This window comes from Lygodium microphyllum, chromosome 30, assembly GCF_053477565.2.
Source record: "Lygodium microphyllum isolate KBCC chromosome 30, Lygodium_microphyllum_v1.1.10, whole genome shotgun sequence".
NCBI classification, from domain to species: Eukaryota; Viridiplantae; Streptophyta; class Polypodiopsida; order Schizaeales; family Lygodiaceae; genus Lygodium; species Lygodium microphyllum.
In genome coordinates this window covers 95,093,639-95,101,085 of record NC_141164.1, presented here as the reverse complement: position 1 = coordinate 95,101,085, position 7,447 = coordinate 95,093,639, and positions in this window count along the sequence as shown.

Sequence of the window (7,447 nt, the reverse complement as noted above, 5' to 3'; positions counted from 1 at the left end):
TGTTGTTTCATGGGGTACCATAAGTATGCATGGAGTCAACATTTATCCCGTTTGGCCATACATGCATTGCATGATCGGATTGATGAGTTATATAGAAGAGACGTTGATTGGGTAGCTTTTAAGAAATCTTTGAGAGAAGAGTTTTTCTTGGAAGATGCAAGATTGGTAACTAAAAAACATTTATAGATTGGATTGAAAATCCTAATCAAGGGTTGGTTGCTACAGCTTTGCTTTGTGGATTTGAAAGTCCGTATGTGCAGTATTGGACGTCGATGAGCAGTAATCATTGGAGAGCTAGAAAATTAATTTGTTTCTAAAGGCTACAGATCATGTCTTTAGGAGAATCTGAGTAATTATTTAGAAGATGCCTCTTCTAAAACATGATTGAAATCAGTTTGGGCTAATGTAACAGAGGCATTGCATATATTGGTAAAGAGAGATCAGATGAAATTAAGATGGGATACATGCACTACACCTGTCAGTGCTCAGAAGGGGGCTGAAATTGTAGCCAAGGCACCTGTGGCTATGGTAGAACAACGGACTATACCTGTTGGTCCCCCGGCTCTTAAAGGTGATGCTATTGTTAAATTAATTAGATGCATGCATGATTTGAGGCTAAATTTGACAGAAATCTATGCAAAGGTTGAAAATTTGGATGTTAAGGTAGAAGAGAAGGGTCTGTTTCCAAAGACCATATAAAGAAAGATACAAGAGGTGATGCATTTGGTGTGATAGTTTATAGAATGAAAAGTGAGACCCTTAGTCTTTTGGAAAGATGGCAAAATACATGCAATAGAAACTAGTCTTACAATAGAGCCAAAATTTGGAAATGGTGGCATGTAGGAGAGGTTGGAAGACATTGTAGCAAGGACAACATTTGTTGCCATAGATGCAGCCACATATGGGTTCAGAATTGAAAGGACCAAATAAGCTCATAAAGGAGACACGACTGAAGCAAAATCTCGTGTTTGGATGCATGCATTAGATTGCATGGAAAAAGAAAAAACAACAAAGTCTGAATTGACTGATGTAAGTCAGAGTATATGAGGGAGAACAGGATGGAGTACACTAGTGGATTCATTTTCAGCCTATGCTTATTTGCCTAAGGTTCATAATCAAGAAGCTCTTATGGAAGAAAAGAGAAGAAGAGATGAGGACAATGTTGGTCCTTCCTCTTCAAGCCCATCTAAACACATAACACAAAGTAAAATGGAGCAGCAGAAAAAGGCTGAAAAATCCATACTTGAGCATGTTATAGAGGATGCGTCTCAAGAGAAGAAACAAGAAGGGAAGAAAAGGCGCAAGCATCCCGATTTACAGGTTACAATCGGATCTTGAGACTACCACAAACCTTAAAAAGGTATTGGAAGATTACATAATTTGTAGTAGAGTGGAATTCACACTTAGCGAAGCTCTTGGAATCGCGACGCGTAAATTTCATGATACAATCATTTATATGCTAAAATGAAAAGGCAGTTTGATGGTGAAGTTTTGCAAACATTGATGCAAGTTGACAAAGACATAGAGAAACAAATTCAAAGGGAATATGATGATGCATGTAATGTTGATTTGGAGCAGGCTAATGTTGAAAATGGGTTAAATGGGAGTATAGACAACAAGTTTGTAGCTAAAATTGGTCTTATGGGCAGTAGTAAGCATAGAGAGAAGGCTATGTATAATGGGAATGTCCATCTACAAGTACAAGAAGAAGAAAATGCTCATTTATTCTAAGCAGTCATTATTCACGAATGCATTGGGCTCGTGCTATAGCAAAGACAATTGTTAAAGTGGGAGAAAGGGAGACGCCTTGCATAGCTCTCTTGGATCATAGTTCTAAAATTAATGTTATGGCACACAGCATGTATGAGAATGGAGGTTAGCTAATTGATGTAGATCCAGGATGGCACATGTGGGAAACAAGCAATTCATTAGGGGATCTTTATGTGGCTTGTCCGAATGTACCTGTGACTATTGGAGATATTAGGGATTGTTAGAATATCAAGCTTCCACTACTCTTTAGTCAGACTGTCTTTATGTGTGTGACCGACATTAGCTGGATACAATTGTACACGTGTGTGACATTCAAAAAGTCGGTACACTCAGTGAATTAACCCCATAGTTAGTCTTGGTTAGTCATACCTATGTGTGTAAGTCTCTTTCAGTGAGTATGATGGAAGAATAATGGAAGAAGGACAATAAAATGAGTTGAGGCTCATCTTCTACTCCACTTTGTCTCTCTCCCTCTCTTCCAACATCGTATCAAAGCTTGAACACCTGAAGCCTGAAGGCTTGGCAATGGCCATTTGATATCTAGACATCATATTTGAAGAAAACATCAACAAAGAAGACTATGCCTGTAGCCTGTTTTTTGTAGAAGCTATATCTTGCTACAGAAATGGTTTTTAGAGAAACGGCCCACTCACCTTGACCGTTTCAACGTGGTCTACAACTTTGCATAAAAACTTTTTTCAAATTCCTCACAGATTTTGAGATATTCAGCACTCACACAGCTGTATAGACTGCCTATTTAATTGCAATAAACAACAGTGATTGACTAAGAGCTTGACTGAGAGCTCATCTGGGAGCTTGAAGAACTGATTATAGATCTGAAATAATAGTGGTCTGTTGTATACAAACAACCTACAGCATGTATGCACCTCTAATATGAGCTTGGAGCTCTCAAACTTGTTCAGGATTAACATTAAAGCATAGGTATATGTTGGGAAGTCATATGGACTTGATGTCATTCATTGGATTTGGAATTTTATACTGAAAAATATTCAGATTTGGAATTTTTTAATGGCTGGAAACTGTTACTAAATGTAGGCAACAAGCATTGTCTCTTACTGAAGCATTACATGCCATTTTGGAGCTCATGTCATTTGTATGAGTTGACATATGTATGTTGAATGCTTGGAAGACTAAAGAGAGCATTGGATACAACTGAGGATTGAAATTTGGAGATGAAACAAATGCCTTGATATCTACTTGACAGGTCATTTACAGTAAATGCAGTATATGACATTGCCTCTCTACACTCTTGAAGAAAATATCATCATTTATCACTCATCAAGATTTCAAAGGAGTTGATTTTCTGAATGTCAAGAAGGCGCCCGAATGTCAAATTGCAGGTTTTAGACTGCATATCCTCTTCACTGCAATAAGAATACATGAGACAGAGATACATTGCTTGCAGACTCTATGTATTGACTAAAATACCTACGGGTTATTCCACATGCTTATGGATATTTTTTAGGTTGTAAAGGGCTAAAATACCCTGGTTCTTTGGTGCAAAAAACTGTTCATGAACTGCAGGAAAAGTGTTCCTGAACTATAGGAAAATTGCTCTTGAACTACAGGAAAACTATTTTGAATTGTAGGAAACTATCCTGATCTGTAGGAAATTGTCTTGAATTACAGAAAAACTGTCTTGAATTGCATGAAACTGTCCTGAATTACAAGAAACTAGTCCTGAGCTATAGGAAAAGGAGTCTGATACTTACAGATTGTATACATCATTGAATACCTAAGCTGCAACTATGGCAAATGCTCAAGGCACTGATAATATCACTCAAATTGTGGGAGAAAAGCTGGACAACAAAAATTTTACTTTATGGAAGTTTCGTATGAAGAATTTTTTTGTTGTGGCAGAGGTTATTGGGACTTATGTATAGGTGATGAGGCTGAACTTGAAATGCATGAAAGGAATCCAACAAATGATTAGAAAAGGGATCATAAGCTATGGACTGAGAGAGCATGCAGGGTGTTACATTAGAAAAGGGATCATAAGCTATGGACTGAGAGAGCATGCAAGGTGTTACATTGGTTTTCCTTATGTATATCAAATGCTATGGTTATACAGATTACTGGGATGTAGTTCCCCAAAGGATGCAAGGGGCATACTCATGAAGACTTATGAAAATGTAACACATACAAGAAAGATTTAGCTAAGGCAACACTTCATTAACATGTCTAGGAATGGCAGAAGTATTAAGGCCTACACTACACATATTAAGAACATAGCAGATCAGCTTGCCACCATTGGATCTTTAGTTTCTGAGGATGATATGATTGTAGTGACATTGAATGGACTTGGAAAAGAGTATAAAGCATTTGATACGTCTATTTCTATGAGAGCTAGATCCCCTGATTGGGATGAGCTGATTGCTTTCTACTGCATGAGGAAGTTAAGCTTGGGATGAATATAGGTTCTAGTACGTCTCAAAGCAGAGGCATTGTTCTTTACTCTAGCCAGCGTGGTAGAGGTGACAAAGGCCTTGGCTCTTTTCAAGGTCAAGACACTCGAAATGCTTGTGGACAGCAACAGTAGAATGCCTGGCATCGCACGAATATATAGGGCCAGCAATTTTTGAGGCAGGGGGAGATTCCCTAGTGGCAGAGGAGGATCCTTGCAATCAAATGATCAGTCCAATAGGCACAAGGACTATCATTATCATGGTAGATATGGGCATATACTCAAAGATTGTCGTAAGAAGTAGGTTGATATGAAAGCCAAGGGTAGATAGCATGGAAATTATGCTTCATCTAGCGGAGTTCTTGATGATCAAGGTGACAGGTTGTTTGCCATGCAGCATGTGTCTAAGAATGCATCTAGGCATAATAATAGAGATGAGAGATAATACATTGATGTAGGGGCTTCAAATCATATGACACCCCATGAAGAATGGTTTGATGAGATGGTTGCAGGTTCGCATGGACATGTTTGTACTAGGGATGACACCCATCACATTATACAGCATAAAGGAGCCTGCATGATGTACTACATGTGCCTATAATGATCAAGAATCTTTTGTCAGTTGGACAAATGGCAGAACAAAATCCATAGGTGAGATTCAATAGAGATGGATACTTTGTTGAAGAATATGGTAATGGCTGCAAATTGATTGCTAGAGGCTAAAGAGATGGTAGAATGTTTACTCTTGGTGCGTCAATTCCAGAATTAAAAGCAGCCATGTTTACACATGGCTACTTTTAATACACATGACCGTCATGTTTACGTACAGCACCACTGTCATGTTTGGACTTGTATGCGATGCATGTCAGTTTGGAAAGAAAACACAATTTTCATTTATGAGACATGTATGGAATAGCTCACAACTCTTGCAGTTGGTACATTTAGATGTATGGGGTTCATCTCATAATGCTTCTTTTGGTGGTGCTTGTTACTGTGTATCCTTCATTGATGATTTCAGTAGGTACACCTGACTTTACATACTAAAACATAAGGATGATGTGTTTGATGCATTCAAGGATTTCAAGAAGCATGCTGAAAATGAGTTGAGTTGCAAAATTTCATGTCTTAGATCTGATGGAGGTGGCAGTTATGTCTCTAATTACTTTGACATGTACCTTGCTAAATATGGAATCAAAAGACAATTAACTTGTAGGTATACACTGCAACAAAATGGTGTAGTAGAAAGGAAAAACAAGGTACTGATGGAATCGGCAAGAGCTATACTGAATGCGAAGAGTTTAACTAATGGTTATTAGGCTGAAGCAATAGTGGTTGTTGTCTATGTGCTGAATAGAACCCCTATAGCAAGGATTCATGATGTAACTCCATATGAGAGGTCGTATGGTCATAAGCTTGACATTTCACACTTGAAAGTATTTGGTAGCATTGCATATGTGCATGTTCCTGATGAAAAGAGGAAGAAATTGGATCCTAAAGCTATCAAGACTATGTTCCTTAGTTATGTACAAGATCGAAAAGCTTACAAGTGTTATGTATCGTCTACACATGAGATATTGATTAGCAGAGATGTTTTTTATGAGCTGGCATCGTGGTATGGTAATCCTGTTGCAATGGCTACTGATGGATCAACCAGTACTAGTAATGCTGAAAATACACCTATAGTGAGTACATCTATGAGTGGTCCTACAGGTGATAGGTCACCTACAGTAATTCCTTGGTCATGACACTTGCGGAGTTGTACTCCTACGTCCACTGACATGGAGGGGGAGATTGGATAAGGGAAAAGAAAAGATGCTTGAGGATGTGACAGGTCCAGTTTTACAACAGGTTATGAGTCATCTAACAAAAACAATTTGGATAATGAGTTGGGCATTCCGTATGTTACGACACCTAGAGCAAGGCAGAGTCGTTATGTACCTCCTCATATGAGAGGCAAGCTCAGAGTGAGCCACAGTTACAGAGATCTGAGAGAGTCAGAAAACCAATTAACAAGTTTACATACACTGGTTATTCAGCCCGCCATTATGCATATACGGCTAGTGTGAAAGGTTACAAAGAACCTACAAAGTTTGATGATGCAATTACAGATGATAACTGGTGTGCTGCCATGGATGAGGAGTATGTAGCCCTGGCTAAAAATGAGACATAGGAATTGGTTGAGCTGCTTGAAGGCAAAGTCCCCATTGGTTGCAAATGGTTGTACAAGGTTAAGTGCAAGTCAGATGGTTCGTTAGAAGGCTATAAGGCCAGGCTGGTTGCAAAAGGGTATGCGTAGTAGTATGGCCATGACCGTGAGGAGATTTTCAATCCGGTGGCTAAAATGGCAATAGTCAGAACTATCATTGCTTTGGCAGCATGCAAAGGCTGAAAATTATGGAAAATGGATGTCAAGAATGCTTTCTTGAATGGTGATTTGGTTGAGGAAGTATATATGGAGCAACCGGAAGGCTATGTTCATCCGGACTTTCCTACACATGTATGTAAGTTGAAAAAGGCTTTATATGGACTGAAACAGAGGCACCTAGAGCATGGAATGCTCGGATCAACAGTTATTTATAGTAACATGGATTTAAATTGGGTGATGCAGATCACAGTCTATTCATGAAGAAGACAGATCATGGATATGTGTTTCTAGTGGTTTATGTAGATGATCTTATCATCACTGGAGATGATGAAGAGGGCATTGCTGAAATTAAATCATGTCTACAAGCTGAATTCAGATTCAAAGACCTTGGTGAACTAAAGTATTTTCTTGGGATTGAGGTAGTCTCTACGCCTCAAGGTATATGGCTACTACAGAAGCAGTATGCTCATGACATGTTACAAAAGTATGGTATGGCTGAATGCAAGCCTATGGAGACACCTCTTGATCAGAATGTCAAGCTGTAGATTGACGTTGGGAATGACATTGAGAATGTGACCATGTATCGATAGATGGTAGGCATCTTGATATACTTGACTATTACTCATCCTTACTTATGTTATTCAGTGGGGATGATTAGTCACTTCATGCAGAAGCCTCATAAACCACATTTAGATGCAGTCAAGAGGATCATGAGATATGTAAAGGGTACTACAAATTATGGGTTGTTTTATGCATATGGAAAATCCCTTGACTTGACAAGATTTATTGATGCTGATTGGGCTGGTTGTGCCGATGAAAGGAGGTCAACCAGTGGTTATGCATTTGGATTGGACAACAGTATGATCAGTTTGGTAGAGTAAGAAACA